The sequence below is a fragment of the Pseudophryne corroboree genome, chromosome 4 (genome assembly GCF_028390025.1).
Source record: "Pseudophryne corroboree isolate aPseCor3 chromosome 4, aPseCor3.hap2, whole genome shotgun sequence".
Classification (NCBI taxonomy): domain Eukaryota; kingdom Metazoa; phylum Chordata; class Amphibia; order Anura; family Myobatrachidae; genus Pseudophryne; species Pseudophryne corroboree.
Window position 1 is genome coordinate 74422951 of NC_086447.1, and position 16872 is coordinate 74439822.

Genomic DNA, 16872 nt, shown 5'->3' on the forward strand with positions numbered 1-16872 from the left:
GCTTCCGGAACACATCATTTAAGCCACGCCCCCGCTGTGTAATGCCGCGCTTACCGGCATTATACAGCAGGGGGCGTGGTTACGATGACGCGATTCAACAAGAATCGCGTCATCACCTGCCCGCACCACCCACTTTGCTCGTTAAGTGGGCGGCGGGCAGGGGGTGACCCCCGTAAATCGGGAGACTTGCCTGCTCTTCCGGGGGGCCGGGAGGGTCACCCATTTTTCGGGAGCCTCCTGGCCATTCCGGGAGGGTAGGCAAGTATGGACTGGTTGCCGCAATGTGTAAAAAGGGGGCCTGGCTGCCGCAATGTGTAAAAAGGGGGTCTGGCTGCCGCAATGTGTAAAAAGGGGGTCTGGCTGCCGTAATGTGTAAAAAGGGGGACTGGCTGCTGTAATGTGTAAAAAGGGGGACTGGCTGCCGCAATGTGTAAAAAGGGGGACACCGTCTGCCGTAATATGTAAAAAGGGGGCCTGGTTGACGCAATGTGTTAGAAGAGGGACTGGCTGACGCAATGTGTAAAAAGGGGGCCTGCTTGCCGCAATGTGTAAAAAGGGGGACTGGCTGCCGTAATGTGTAAAAAGGGGGACTGGCTGCCGCAATGTGTAAAAAGGGGGACTGGCTGCCGCAATGTGTAAAAAGGGGGACTGGCTGCCGTAATGTGTAAAAAGGGGGACTGGCTGCCGCAATGTGTAAAAAGGGGGACTGGCTGCCGTAATGTGTAAAAAGGCGGACTGGCTGCCGCAATGTGTAAAAAGGGGGATACCGTCTGCCGTAATATGTAAAAAGGGGGCCTGGCTGACGCAATGTGTAAAAAGTGTGACAGGCTGCCGCAATGTGTAAAAACGGGGACACCGTCTGCCGCAATGTGTAAAAAGGGGGCCTGGCTGCCGCAATGTGTAAAAAGGGGGTCTGGCTGCCGCAATGTGTAAAAAGGGGGACTGGCTGCCGTAATGTGTAAAAAGGGGGACTGGCTGCTGTAATGTGTAAAAAGGGGGACTGGCTGCCGCAATGTGTAAAAAGGGGGACACCGTCTGCCGTAATATGTAAAAAGGGGGCCTGGCTGACGCAATGTGTTAGAAGGGGGACTGGCTGACGCAATGTGTAAAAAGGGGGCCTGCTTGCCGCAATGTGTAAAAAGGGGGACTGGCTGCCGTAATGTGTAAAAAGGGGGACTGGCTGCCGCAATGTGTAAAAAGGGGGACTGGCTGCCGCAATGTGTAAAAAGGGGGACTGGCTGCCGCAATGTGTAAAAAGGGGGACTGGCTGCCGCAATGTGTAAAAAGGGGGACTGGCTGCCGCAATGTGTAAAAAGGGTGACTGGCTGCCGTAATGTGTAAAAAGGCGGACTGGCTGCCGCAATGTGTAAAAAGGGGGATACCGTCTGCCGTAATATGTAAAAAGGGGGCCTGGCTGACGCAATGTGTAAAAAGTGTGACAGGCTGCCGCAATGTGTAAAAACGGGGACACCGTCTGCCGTAATGTGTAAAAACGGGGACGCTGTCTGCTGTAATGTATAAAAATGGGACGCTGTCTGCCGTAATGTTAAAAAAGGGGACGCTGTCTGCTGTAATGTGTAAAAAAGGGGGACGCTGTCTGCCGTAATGTGTAAAAAAGGGGACGCTGTCTGCCGTAATGTGTAAAAAAGGGGACGCTGTCTGCCGTAATGTGTAAAAAGGGGACGCTGTCTGCTGCAATGTGTAAAAAGTGGGACACTGTCTGCTGTAATGTATAAAAGGGCGACGCTGTCTGCTGTAATGTATAAAAGGGGCTCTACCTTGTGTAGTGGCGCTACTGTGCAGCGTAATTTGAATAATGGAGACTACTGTGCACCGTAGTATGAATTGCTATTATTTTGTGGCCACACCCCTTCCCCATGAAGCCACGCCCCTATATATTTTTTGCGCACTTACGCCGCGCACTGCCCCTAACTTACATGGGGGGGGGGGGGTGCGCCAATGTCCTTTCTTGCACACAGCGCTAAAATGCCTAGTTATGGCACTGTGGGTGTCCCTTCACGTTACCATGTCCATGGACTGTTTCCTGCACAGCAGAGTGTCTATCCTCCCCCGGAATCTCACTACCATGTACCCAGAACAGTACACATTCTCAGGCTAGTGTGGCAGAACCCCCATGGTTAGATTCCATTAAGGGGATAATATCTACTATTTCTACTAAATTATCCCATACTGAGAAAGAGGCGCAATACTTAAGACAGTCTCTGGGTGACCCGATGAATAGAGATTCAGTTCCCATACCAGCGTCTCAGACCCCTCCAGTTTGCCCACAAAAACATACTCTGGCTCAGCTCATGCAGGCTGATACTGATGACGATACATCAGACACAGAGGAGGGTGAAGTGGATCTGAGTGGGGAGGATGCTATCCTGTCACAAGGAATACAGACCCTGATAGAAGCTATTAGAGATGTCCTGCACATTCCTGACAAGCTGGCGGAGGTAGAGGAGGAATCTTATTTTCATGTAAAAAAAAATCCTCTGCTACTTTCATGCATCAAAGGATTGAATGTTCTGTTTGAAGAAACTTGACCTAATCCTGGCAAAAAGTTTCAGATCCCTAAAAGGATAATTACATCCTTTCCCTTCCCTCTCGAGGATAGAAAGAAATGGGAAAACCTGCCAATTGTGGACGCATCGGTATCTAGGTTGTCACGTAAGATAGTCTTACCTGTTCTTGGGGCAGCATCCTTAAAGGACACAGCTGACTGCAAGATTGAGACCACTCTCAAATCTTTATACACTGCTGCTGAGGTGGCCCAAGGACCCACTATTGCTTGTGCATGGATCACTAAGGCCATTGCTAAGTGGTCAGGTAACCTACAGTAACTGACGGATTAGATTCCTTACCCAGGGGGGAGATAATTTTACTCCTACAGCATATTCAGGACTCTGCTAACTTTATGGTAGAGGCCATAAAAGGAAATTGGTTTGCTCAACGCACGCACCACTGCCATGGCAGTGTCAGCACGCAGGGCACTGTTGCTACGCCGGTGGACTGCAGATGCGGATTCCAGAAAAGGCATGGAAAGCTTACCATTCACAGATGAGGCCCTTTTTGAAGATGAACTGGATACGTGGATATCCAAGACTACGGTGGGTAAGTCTACATACCTTCCTTCCGCAGCACCCCCAGCTAGAAAAACCTACTCTGCTCCAACTCTGCAGTCCATTTGGACAGCGAAATTTAAAGGCAAATCCAAGGGTTCTTCTAAAGCCTTCAAAGGCAATAGAGGTAAACCCAGAAAACCAGCAGCTCCATGTTCTCAGGAACAGACCTCCGTGTCTGCTTCCTCAAAGCCTTCAGCATGACAGTGGACTGCACTGCCTGGAAGACAGGCAGGTGGGAGCCCGATTACTTTATTTCAGTCACGTTTGGGCAACATCATGCCAGGATCCCTGTGTCAAAGACCTTATCGCTCAGGGATACAGACTGGAGTTTCAGGAACTCCCATCTCACAGATTCTTCAAATCAGGCTTACCAGCTTCTCCAGAAGCAGGTATGACTTTGCAGGCAGCAATTCAGAAACTGGTACAAACTCAGGTCATTGTCCCAGTTCCACTTCAACTACAAAACAAAGGTTATTACTCCAACCTGTTTGTGGTTCCGAAACCAGACGGTTCGTTAAAGCCCATTTTAAACCTCAGGTCCCTGAACCCATACTTAAGGGTGTTCAAGTTCAAGATGGAGTCTCTGAGAGCGGTGATCTCAGGTCTGGAGGAGGGGGGATTTCTGGTGTCTCTGTACATCAAGGATGCGTACCTTCATATTCCGATTTGGCCGCCTCTTCAGGCTTATCTACGGTTTGCACTACAGGACTGTCACTACCAGTTCCAAGCCCTGCCATTTGGCCTCTCCACGCACTGAGGGTGTTCACCAAGGTAATGGCAGAGATGATGTTTCTCCTCCGCAAGCAAGGAGTGAACATAATACCGTATCTGGACAACCTGCTGATAAAAGCACCATCCAGGGAGAGGTTGTTGGGCAGCATTGCCCTCTCAACCCGACTACTCCAGGATCACGGGTGGATTCTGAACCTACCGGAATCCCACCTGGAACCAACATGGAGACTTCCATTCCTGGGGATGATACAGGATACGGAGGAACAGAAGGTGTTCCTTCTATTGGAAAAGGCATTGCTAATCCAGTCAATGGTGCGGGATGTTCTAAAACCAGCCCGGATATTGGTGCATCTATGCATTCGCCTTCTGGGAAAGATGGTAGCCTCTTACAAGGCTCTGCAGTACGGAAGGTTTCATGCAAGGCCCTTCTAGCTGGATCTGCTGGACAAATGGTCCGGATCGCATCTTCACATGCACCAGAGGCTACATCTGTCACCAAAAGCCAGGATTTCCCTTCTGTGGTGGCTCCATACTTCTCACCTGACCGAGGGTCAAAGGTTCGGGATTCAAAATTGGATTATGCTAACCACAGACACAAGCCTCAGAGGTAGGGAAGCAGTCACCTAGGGGGGACAGTTCCAAGGAAAATGGTCAATTCAGGAAAACATTCTTCTGATCAATGTTCTGGAGCTAAGGGCCATATACAACGCACTTCTACAGGCATTGCATCTTCAAGATCACGCCATTCAAGTTCAGTTGGACAATGAAATGGCAGTAACGTACATAAACCGACAGGGTGAAATGAAGTACAGAGCAGCAATGTCATAGGTAACAAGGATTCTCCTCTGGGCAGAAAGACACGCGGTGGTGCTGTCGGCAATCTTTATTCCGGGAGTAGACAACTGGGAAGCGGACTTCCTCAGCAGACACGACCTCCACCCAGGAGAGTGGGGCTTTCATCCTCAGGTGTTTGAGTCCTTGACGCATCGGTGGGGAATTCCACAAATAGTCCTGATGGCCTCTCGTCTCAACAAGAAGTTCAAGCGGTATTGTTCCAGGTCAAGGGACCCACAAGCGGTGGCAGTAAACGCTCTGGTGACTCCATGGATCTACCAGATGGTTTATGTGTTTCCACCTCTTCCATTGATCCCAAGAATTCTCAAAAGAATAAAAATGGAAAGGGTTGAAGCAATTCTCATTGCTCCAGACTGGCCAAGAAGGGCCTGGTATGCGGATCTACTGGAGATGCTACTAGAGGACCCGGGCCTCTGCCTCTTCGGAAGGATCTTCTACAACAGTGGTTCATCTATCAAGACTTAACACGGCTACGTTTGACGGCATGGAGGTTGAACGTCAAATTCTAACCCGGAGGGGGATCCCGGACAAGGTTATTCCAACACTGATCCAAGCCAGGAAAGGGGTAACGTCCAAACATTGCCACCTGATTTGGAAAAAATATGTCTTGTGGTGTGAGAACAGGAAATTTCCTACAGTGGAATTTCAACTGGGACGTCTTCTCCTTTTTCTTCAGTCAGGTGGGGATGTGGGCCTACGTTTGGGCTCCTTAAAAGTACACATTTTGGCCTTATCCATTTTCTTCCAGAAACAATTGGCTTCCATCCCTGAGGTTCAGACGTTCTTGAAGGGTGTTCTGCACATCCAACCGCCCTTTGTGCCTTCCACGGCACCTTGGGATCTTAACGTGGTGTTGCAGTTTCTACAATCAGAATGGTTTGAGCCTTTACAGGAGATTGACTTTAAGTTTACATAGAAGCAGTGGTGCAAGTGTGTGGGTACGGCGTACCCGTAAGAATTTAGCCGTGGGTACGCCGTACCCACACCGACGGGCCGACGCTCCTCTTCCCTCCCTCCCTCTGCTGCTCCCCACCGCACCCGCCGCACCGCAGCTGATGTGAGGGAAGGAGAGCGCAGCCTGCGCCTCTCCTTCCCCTCATTCTCCAGCGGGTGTCTCAGTTTAATTCAGCGCCGATCCGTGAGCCAATCAGAGCTCACACCCGCGAGCTCTGATTGGCTCACGGATCGGCGCTGAATTAAACTGAGACACCCGCCGGAGACTGAGGGGAAGGAGAGGCGCAGGCTGCGCTCTCCTTCCCTCACACAGACAGGACGGCAGCGGTGAGCAGGGGAGGGGGGGGGCATGTATACCTGACACTGGGGGATATCTGGCACTGGGGGGGCATGTTATACCTGGCACTGGGGGATATCTGGCACTAGGGGCATATCTGGCACTGGGGGGGCATATATACCTGACACTGGGGGATATCTGGCACTGGGGGGGCATATCTGGCACTGGGGGGGCATGTATACCTGGCACTGGGAGCATATCTGGCACTGGGGGACTTGTGTACCTGGCACTTGGGGATATCTGGCACTGGGGGCATATCTGGCACTGGAAGGACATGTGTACCTGGCACTGGGGGATATCTGGCACTGGGGGGACATGTGTATCTGTCACTGGGGGGACATGTGTATCTGGCACTGTGGCCATATCTGGCACTGCGGAGACATGTGTATCTGGCACTGTGGCCATATCTGGCACTGCGGAGACATGTGTATCTGGCACTGGGGCATATCTGACACTGAGGGCATATCTGGCACTGGGGGCATACTTGTGTATCTGGCACTGGGGGCATTTCTGTATCTGGCACTGTGGGCATATCTGGCACTGTGGCCATATCTGGCACTGCGGAGACATGTGTATCTGGCACTGGGGCATATCTGACACTGAGGGCATATCTGGCACTGGGGGCATACTTGTGTATCTGGCATTGGGGGCATTTCTGTATCTGGCACTGTGGGCATATCTGGCACTGTGGGCATATCTGGCACTGGGGGAATACTTGTGTATCTGGCACTGGGGGCATATCTGGCACTGTGGGGGCATTTCTGTATCTGGCACTGGGGGGCAATGCATATTTGACACAGTGGGGGCATTTGTGTACGTGGCACTGTGGGGCAATGTTTATCTGACACTGTGAGGCAATGTATATCTGGCACTCTGGGGGCATTTGTGTATCTGGCACTCTGGGGGCATTTGTGTATCTGGCACTCTGGGGGCATTTGTGTATCTGGCACAGTGAGGCAATGTGTATCTGGCACTGGGGGCAATGTGTATATGGCACTATTGGGGTCATACGTGTATCTGGCCCTCCCCCCATATATGTATCACGCCACCATTTTCATTGGCCTCGCCTCATGTGGCATTTGGCCAAACCCATTTTTGCGCCGGCGCGCGCAGACAGTACCCGTAAGATATTTTTTCTACTTGCACCACTGCATAGAAGACTGTTACACTGTTGGCCTTAGCTTCAGCAAGGCAGTGTGTCGGAACTCACTTTGTCTCACAAAAGCCCCTATTTCATTTTTCATGAACATAGAGCTGAACTCAGAACTCATCAGCAATTTCTTCCTAAGGTGGTGTCTTCATATCAACCAACCTATTGTGGTTCCGGTGCTTACTGACACCTCTGCTACCTCAAAGTCCTTGGATGTTATGAGGCCTTTGAAGATCTATGTGAAGTGGACAGAGCTCGTCACAGAAAATCTGACTCGCTGTTTGTTCTCTATGATCCCAAGAAAATTGGGTGTCCTGCTTCAAAGCAGTCTATTGCTCGCTGGATCAGGCTTACTACCCCCAGCAGGCTTATTCTACGGCAGTATTGCCGGTTCCTAAAGCACAGGCCCACTCTACTAGGTCGGTGGGTTCTTCCTGGGCGGCTGCCTGGGGTGTCTCGGCTTTACAGCTCTGACGAGCAGCTACTTGGTCGGGTTCGAACACGTTTGCTAAAGTCCACAAGTTTGATACTTTTACCTCTGAGGACCTTCAGTTTGGTCAATCAATTCTGCAGGAACCTCAGCACTCTCCCACCCAATTTGGAAGCTTTGGTACATCCCCATGGTACTAATCTTGACCCCAGTATCCCCTAGGACGTAAGAGAAAATAGGATTTTAATTACCTACCGGTAAATCCTTTTCTTGTAGTCCATTGAGGATACTGGGCGCCCGCCCAGCGCTTCATGTTTCCTGCACTGTTACTTTGTTAAGTATTGTTGTTGGTTCAGCTGTTGCTGTCCCTGTTCAAGTTTGGTTAGCATGGCTTTCCTCTTGTTTGTGTGTGCTGGTTCGAATCTCACCACTGTTCTGTTAAATCCTTCCTCAGGATTTGTCCGTCTCCTCGGGCACAGTTTCTAGACTGAGTCTGGCAGGAGGGGCATAGAGTGAAGAGTCAGTGCACACTATTGATTTTTTAAAGTGCCCAAGGCTCCTAGTGGACCTGTCTATACCCCATGGTACTAAGGTGGACCCCAGTATCCTCTACGGACTACGAGAAAAGGATTTACTGGTAGGTAATTCAAATTCTATTTTGTTTTACATGAATATCTGTCTATAACTAAAATACTGTACATATATATTACACCAGTTATATTACCAAGATAATGGTAACCACCTATTAGGAGGCTACAATTGCATAAATAAATATATAGAAAACATATAAACGGCTTCCTTGATTCAAAGTTTACAAACATTCCAATACAAAAAATAAGTACATATCAATAATACATGTGACTATTCAATATGAATAAGCACGTAAAAAAATATTTAAAAAAACAGGACACTATGGGAATGCCTGTGCACAATAAGACTCACCTCTAGTCTCCAAATCTTTAAACGTTCCCTGAAAACTCACCTCTTCAGACAAGCCCATCAAATTCCAGACCCACCCACATAACCTTCAGTGCTTCCCTATCTAATTACATCCTCTCTGTACAGTACACATAACATCACATATCTTGTCTTTCTTTACTCTCACACCCTCCTGACACTTGGCCAACATTGCTGGGTGATCATATCATACAACCCATTAAGAGCCTAGCAAGCTGGTGGACCATTATGCAATAGGTAGCATCTATCCTTGTGTATGAATGCCTATTTCCCCATAGATTGTAAGCTTGCGAGCAGGGCCCTCCTACCTCTATGTCTGTCTGTTTTTACCCAGTTTTGTTCTATTACTGTTGTTCTAATTGTAAAGCACAACGGAATATGCTGCGCTATATAAGAAACTGTTAATAAATAAAAAAATAAAATGTGTTCCGCCCACTCATCAAGCTCTGTTTTCTGTGCGTTTCAGAAGAGTTGGCTGATGGGAATAAATTCTACAGTACATTGCTCTCTTTCTTATCAGCCCACTCCTGTCCCTTAACAAATCACAGTTAACAAAAATTCACTGATCTCAAAAACGTCTCTTGACTTATAATTTGCATCACATACATTTAAAGGTATGAATTAAAACAAAAAAAACTTGAGAAATAATAACGAATATTTTTTTACAAATATTTTTTTATATTAAATGTTTAAATCAAAAGATACATTTTTTACTTCTCTTTGCCCAGTGGGGGTGGGGAAACGTTGAAAAGATTAGTCGTGAGTGAGCGTTTGAAGCTGACAAGACTGGTAGCAAGTCTAAATTGATGAGGACATGTCTTACACAGGAGGTTTGTATGTGAGTGTAAGGAGTTTAAACTGGATTCTGAATAGAATGAGCAGCCAATGAAACAAGTTGCAGAGTACTGTAGGGAGGCCAACTCCTCAGCTTTGAAGTGTGGCAAGGTGTCCTGCTCCATCTCCACCTTCAAACCTTTGATACCAATTTCTGAAGTCTACGTATTCACGTAATTTTTACACATACAAGTTTATTTTATATATTTCTACACTAAGACGGCGGTAACATTCTGCCACATTCCGCATTGATACTTATCGCATACAATGGCGGATTTAGGGGGGGGGGGGGGGGGGGGGGGGCTGTCGTTTATGAATTTTTTTCTTAACTGTGCAGTTAAATAATGGCCCGCGCACCTGCCCGACACAATTATGAGTCTGCTGTATGTCAGTCAGCCACTGGTATCCCTCCCTTGTCAGCTGCTCCTCCTTCCTGCATGATTGCCAGGCCAGTGTTCCTCCTGATTGGCTCCCTGGAGGCTGGAGACATGTGACCAGTGGTGCAAGTAGAAGCGCGCGCGCAAAAAATGGGTGTGGCCAAATACCACATGGGGCGTGGCCAATGAAAATGGGGCGTGATACACATATGGGGGGAGGGCCAGACTCACGTATGACTCCAATAGTGCCAGATACACGTTGCCCCACAGTGACAGATATACATTGCCCCACAGTGACAGATATACATTGCCCCCCAGTGCCAGATACAGAAATTCCCCCACAGTGCCAGATATGCCCCCAGTGCCAGATACACAAGTATGCCCCCAGTGCCAGATATGCCCACAGTGCCAGATATGCCCCCAGTGCCAGATACAGAAATGCCCCAAGTGCCAGATACACAAGTATGCCCCCATTGCCAGATATGCCCTCAGTGTCAGATATGCCCCAGTGCCAGATACACATGTCTTCGCAATGCCAGATATGGCCACAGTGCCAGATACACATGTCCCCCCAGTGCCAGATATGCCCCCAGTGCCAGATATCCCCCAGTGCCAGGTACACATGTCCTTCCAGTGCCAGATACATATGTCCCCCCAGTGCCAGATACACATGTCCCCCCAGTGCCAGATACACATGTCTCCGCAGTGCCAGATATGGCCACAGTGCCAGATACACGTCCTTCCAGTGCCAGATATCCCCCAGTGCCAGATACACATGTCCCCCCAGTGCCAGATATGCCCCCAGTGCCAGATACACATCCTTCCAGTGCCAGATATCCCCCAGTGCCAGGTATACATGCCCCCCAGTGCCAGATATGCTCCCAGTGCCAGGTATACATGCCCCCCCCCAGTGCCAGATATCCCCCAGTGCCAGATATACATGCCCCCCTCCCCTGCTCACCGCTGCCGTCGCCGTCCTGTCTGTCATGTTAGGGAAGGAGAGCGCAGCCTGCGCCTCTCCTTCCCGTCAGTGTCCGGCGGGTGTCTCAGTTTAATTCAGCGCCGAACCGTGAGCCAATAAGAGCTCGCGGGTGCGAGCTCTGATTGGCTCACGGATCGGCGCTGAAGTAAACTGAGACACCCGCCGGAGACTGAGGGGAAGGAGAGGCGCAGGCTGCGCTCTCCTTCCCTAACATCAGCGGCGGGTGCGTGCGGCGGGTGCGTGAGGCGGGGAGCAGCAGTGGGAGGGAGGGAGGGAGGGAGGGAAGAGGAGCGGCGGCCCGTCGGTGTGGGTACGGCGTACCCACGGCTAAATTCTTACGGGTACGCCGTACCCACCCGTACCCACACACTTGCACCACTGCATGTGACATGCAGTGCAGTCCAGCAGTCCAGAGGAACCGAGCAGGAGCATCCTAGATTCAGCCCCGCCGCCGAGGGTGAGGGACAGCGCACCCGCACCGCCAGCCCACCCAGACACAGCGCACCGCCGCCCACCACCGAGGATCCGGATCTCCAGGACATCGCGCCGGTGAGGGACAGCACACCGACGCCAGACCACGAGTTACAGTGCACCACCAGTGCCGCTGATGGTCCGGGACATCACCAGCCAGGGCAGACACCAAGAAAGAAGACGCAGCACAGCACGCTGGTGCTGCCACTGCAGACCGGAGGCCCAGGCCAGCAAGCAAAAGAAGACGCCGCGGTCTGTCCCTGCTTTCTTTACTGGTGGTCAGTGTCTGGTGAGCGGTGCTGGGTGAGGCAGGGTAGAAGGTCCAGGAATAAAGGGGGTGGGTGATCTGCGCACTGGGTGAATGAATCGTATATTAGGGGTGTCTGTGCTGCATGCTGCTAGTAGGAATGTCCAACCCCCTTTTTCCTATAGAAGATATCTGGTATTTAGCCTAACTGCGCTCAACCCCTGGGTGTTGTGTTTTATGGTTACCTGTATGGTGGTTTGGAAATATGTTCCCTTTGTGCTCTAAACAATAATGACTAATGTATCTTTCAACTGATTTTATTGCTGCGGCAGATGCTATTAATATATAGTGTAGTGGTACATATACCAAATGGTGTCACAGATATATGCATGCGAATTGTTTCATTTAAATTTGAGCATGGAATGTTGTCTTCGTCTGTTGATACAACCAATCTTATTGATATACTTGCAAAAAATAAAATATAATATGGAGTGAAAAATAAAAATAAAGTACAAATGTGCCAGCACTTAATGTTAATTAGCGGAATTGTCCTGTATACTTAGTTCTTTAGTACCAGTGGTTTTGTAGATTATGACACAATAAAGTATTTTACCCCTTCAGGGTTGATAGATGAAGTCCATAATGGATGATAGTGTTCACAGAGAACAGCGTCCCGTATCTCTGTGGTATCTTGAACCAAAAAAACAAAAATCAAAGTCCGTTTGCTTACCGTTGCGGCCGTGTTAGTGTGAGATGTCCGGCCCGGGTGCGGGTCAGCGTTGAAGTATTGCAGGGGCACCGGACTGACTCTGCTCCAGGTGTTGTGCCTGCCGCATTGGTTAGCCTTGGTACAGACCTTCCCGGGTGCCTGCTATGTTCACCGAGCTGGTCGTTTGGGGAAGGAATGTACTGATTCGGGCACTGGGGAACCCGTTACCAGGCACTCCTCTCCCTAACAGATACTCACCTCATGTTTCTCTTCCGCTGCCCGTCTGTTCTTCTCACTCGCTGAACCTTGTCACGCTGCTGTGCGCCAGGGCTTAGGAATTTTTCTGATGTTTGTAGTTGTTAATTTGTCCGATAATATCGGGGCACCGTTCTTTGTGAACACTACCATCCATTGAGGACTTCATCTATCACCCCAGAAGTGGTAAAAGACTTTATTGTGTCATTATCTACAAAACCACTGGTACTAAAGAACTAAGTATCACACCCCGCTCACACCCACTGAAATTTGGTCATGCCTACTCCACTTCTAACTCCACCCCTCCTTGATAGCCCAACCACTTATGGTGCCCCCCCCCCCCCCCCACCAGTAACTTTTTTCTGGATCCGCCCCTGATCGCATATGTACTAACATATACGATAAGTATTGCAATGCAGTAAGATCTGCTCCCTGTGTAACCTGCTCCGCCGAGTGAGAGGCCTTGCTGAGTTCTCTGTCACCTCCCAGCCCCAGGAGGTGATGTCTGTAGTCAGTCCCGGGCTCCTCCTCCTCCCTGCAGCCGGAAGTACAGCCGGCTGTGTTCCTGGGGCAGGAGGAGGATGGGATCCGGGACTGCAACGGGGAGGCTGCCAGCAGTCAGGTATGCGAAGATGGCGTGAGCAGCGGAGGCAGCGGGATACATCGGTATGCGCAAAAATGCCCATAGGCTTCTATAGGGTATCACTATAAAAAGCTGGCGATACCCGTTGCATCGATAAGCGGCCGGATGGGTCTTAGTACTTTTGAAAATGCAGTAAAATCCCAGAAAACTGAGATTTTACCGCATTTTTCATTTAGTAAGTCCCGCCCCAAATCATTAAAACGAGAGTTAGGCAAAGTGTGCACTCCCTCTATTTTGGAACTACTTAAGCGCCCTACACACTGGCCCACGGTGACGGGCGATATGAACGATATCGCTCAGAAATGAACTATATATCGTTCATATCGTTTAGTGTGTAGGCACCAACAATGAACGATGCGCGGCCCCGCGGTCGTTCATCGTTGGTTTCCCGCCGTTTTTTAAAGCAAAACAATTTGGACGATAACGGTCATCATTCAGATCGTTCAGCGTCCAAATTGCTGCGGTCCCCCCAGTGTGTAGGGCGCTTCATACCAGCATTCCCTGCATAATTTTCCTGTTAAGGCATGCTAGAACTGAAGAAAGGCACGATTGGATATAAAAGGAAACACAGGAGATGTTTTATAATGGATACAATTCAGACCAGCTGCTGCTCTCTCATAGGATGTGAGACACTGATTCCCATGAAGGTACAACTGAAGATGATAGAAAACAGAAAGAGTGAGCGCAAATGGACTGAATAGTGAAAATTATTTCATTAATAAACACCAATGAAATGATTAGAATACATGCAACAACATATGCCCATATGTAATAACAATACGCAGATCAAAATAAAAATAAATATTAATCAAAAAATGGCAAGCACAAAAATCTCAAAGTCCATATACTGTAAATTAAGGGGATTAGTCTCTGGTTCCCAAAAATTCAGTAGTATGGCAATGAGCTGCTTCTCAGTCAGAGTATGTCAGCGTCTGTCATCTCGTGCCTTGGCTGGGTTGTGGATTGTTGGTGAAAATCTTTGGCTGAGGTTCTGAAGGCTGGACCCGGCCTCAAAATTGTTAAAAGAATTTCCAGGGTCCTGTTATAAAATGCACATTAGGCATATGGTTGCCTTCAACTGTGATACGTGTGCATTACATTGACTCTTTGTGGATGAATTGGAATTTGACACAGTCAATTTTCCACTAGGAGGCGCTCTTGTTCTATATTTTTCCGAGAAATGACACTTGTGTGAACTACAAGATACGGCACCTGAGCTGTCACCAGGACATTAGGAAGTGCATTTCCTAAAGCACAGGTTCTCAAACTCAGTCCTCAGGACCCCACACGGTGCATGTTTTGCAGGTCTCCTCACAAAATCACAAGTGAAATAATTAACTCCACCTGTGGACCTTTTACAATGTGTCAGGGAGTAATAAATACACCTGTGCACCTGCTGGGTTACCTGCAAAACATGCACTGTGTGGGGTCCTGAGGACCGAGTTTGAGAACCACTGTCCTAAAGGAATAAGAGGATAAGATTGGCTAAATGTATTGCCTTTCATATGGACAGTGGCCCTTTGAAGATTTTATCACCTAGTCTGGCGCAATTTTCACCTTCTCTCTCTCTCTAGGAGAACCGGACCAGGTCATTTGTAATATATATTTATAAATATATATATATATATATATATATATATATATATATATATATATATATATATATATATATACACACACACACACACACACACACACATTTTGAGAACTATTAGATCTCCTTTCCAAGCCTGAAAACGTTCTATGATAGCGTGATGACATGGGATAATTAGATTATTAGCTCAGTGAAGGGGTGAATTTGTGCAGTGTCTACAGTAGGTCAGGCATGTCCAAACTGCGGCCCTCCAGCTGTTGTGAAACTACATATCCCAGCATGCCCTGACACAGTTTTGCTGTGAGAGAATGCTAAAGCTGTGTCAGGGCATGCTGGGATGTGTAGTTTCTTAACAGCTGGAGGGCCGCAGTTTGGACATGCCTGCTCTAGGTGGTCACACAGCTACTGTAATCTGTAAACATAAAAGTCTCCTAATTGAAAAGTCTCAGTCCTGTTTTACAGGGTATAGTCAGCCTTGCCTGTCTTTTCACATGCACGGTCTCAATCCTGCTTCCTGCAGGATAACACAGGTTTTGACCTTGTCTTTGCTTCCACAGTTTCACAAGGACAGTGTCACAGAACTAGGGATCTACCTGTATCCTCCAGGTTTGACCATGGCCACTCCGTCTGTTCCACTCTGACTGTACCACTTCCACCTGGGCCCTGTCTCTCCAGGGTAGCACATACAATCCCACTTGGACTGGATACAAAGGTAGCAACCTCCTGGACTGTCTTCTCTCTGCAGCAATTAGGAGTTCTGACACCTGCCTTATCTCCCCTGTGTGGGCAGATCTCTCCAGCCACACAGTAATGCAATTTACCTTCATACTGCCACAATAGTTTAAGTCTATATACCGTATATTATATTATTGTGGTTCCCAATGTTTGTTAATATCACATATTAATTCCCATATCCAATAACAAAAAAACTACAAATCACTGGATCAGGAGGTGCTGGTGGACTAAGATGATGTAATTTGCATTGTTTGTGCCCTCTGTCCTGCCTATTGCACTCAGTTAAAACCATCGTCGCCTCTTTCTCTACCAGGCTTATTCCAGGTGCCAATAATGTAATCTTTATATGCTTTGTTGTTTTTATTTATTCATTCATCTAACCAAAATGGACAAGGTTTATGATGTATGGCAGGCATGTCCAAACTTGAGAAACTACACATCCCAGCATGCCCTGACACAGCTTTAGCATTCTCGGACAGCAAAACTGTCAGGGCATGCTGGGACATGTAGTTTCACAACAGCTGGAGGGCCGCAGTTTGGACATGCCTGAAGTATGGTCTACAGCAGAGATGGGGAACCTTCGGCCCAACAGCTGTTGTTGTACTACACATCCCAGCATGCTCTGCAACAGTTTTAGCATGGCCAATTAGCAAAACGGTCGCAAGGCATGCTGGTATGTATAGTTCAATGACAGCTGGAGGTCCAAAGGTTCCCAACCGCTGGTCTACAGCAACATCAGTATCTATAACCATTACACGCATGTCTGAAAGACTCACACAATAGGACATCAAACAGCCAAACATGAAACAATCCATAAACAAGATCATCATAAAGTTTTAATTACATACTTATCTGCTGATTATCTTATTTTAATTAAAAAAGCACACACCGTGCAAACACAACTGATAAATCCATCATCTGGAATAATGACAATAAATGAATTCAGATGTGTGGTGTGGTTGGAGGGGAACTTGAAATAGTTGAGGGCAAATTCCACTTTTGCAACAAGGAACATCTCTCGGGCAAATGCAGAATAGTTCTAAACATTTTCCTCCTCCCTAGATCTCTGGCATGTGATATTATTTTGCCTCAGGACACTTATGGGATTAAGGAGATTTTCTTGGATATGGCGAGGCAAATAACATGAGTAATCATTCATCAATGGACAAGTCTATAATATGTCTAAATACTTATTATCTAGTATTATTATGACAATCAAAAGAATGACTAATCTCTGTACGACAATAAGTTAACTATTTGCATTATAGTCATTGCTGTCTCATATAACAAGTTCTTGTCACGGATCTAGCGAGGGTGAATGAATGCTAACAAATATTAGGATTATGTCCACAAAAGTGAGAGATCTTTTACTGAAAGCTTTTATTCTTAAACCTATTGCCCAATTTATCATGCCTTGGAGAGTAATAAATTGCACGGTGATAAAGTACCAACCAATTAGCTCTTAACTGCCACGTTACAAGC

At 48.0% G+C, this 16872-nt stretch overlaps 1 protein-coding gene across 1 annotated transcript in view; it reads left to right on the forward strand.

Annotated features, from left to right (window-relative positions):
• The first annotated feature begins 15261 nt into the window (after nt 1-15261).
• LOC134908907 (cytochrome P450 2K6-like) overlaps nt 15262-16872 on the forward strand; it is a 134689-nt gene continuing 133078 nt past the window's right edge. Inside the window, exon 1 of the mRNA XM_063915142.1 lies at nt 15262-15367. The gene's annotated coding sequence lies outside the window, so the exon portion shown is untranslated. The remainder of the gene's footprint in view (nt 15368-16872) is intronic.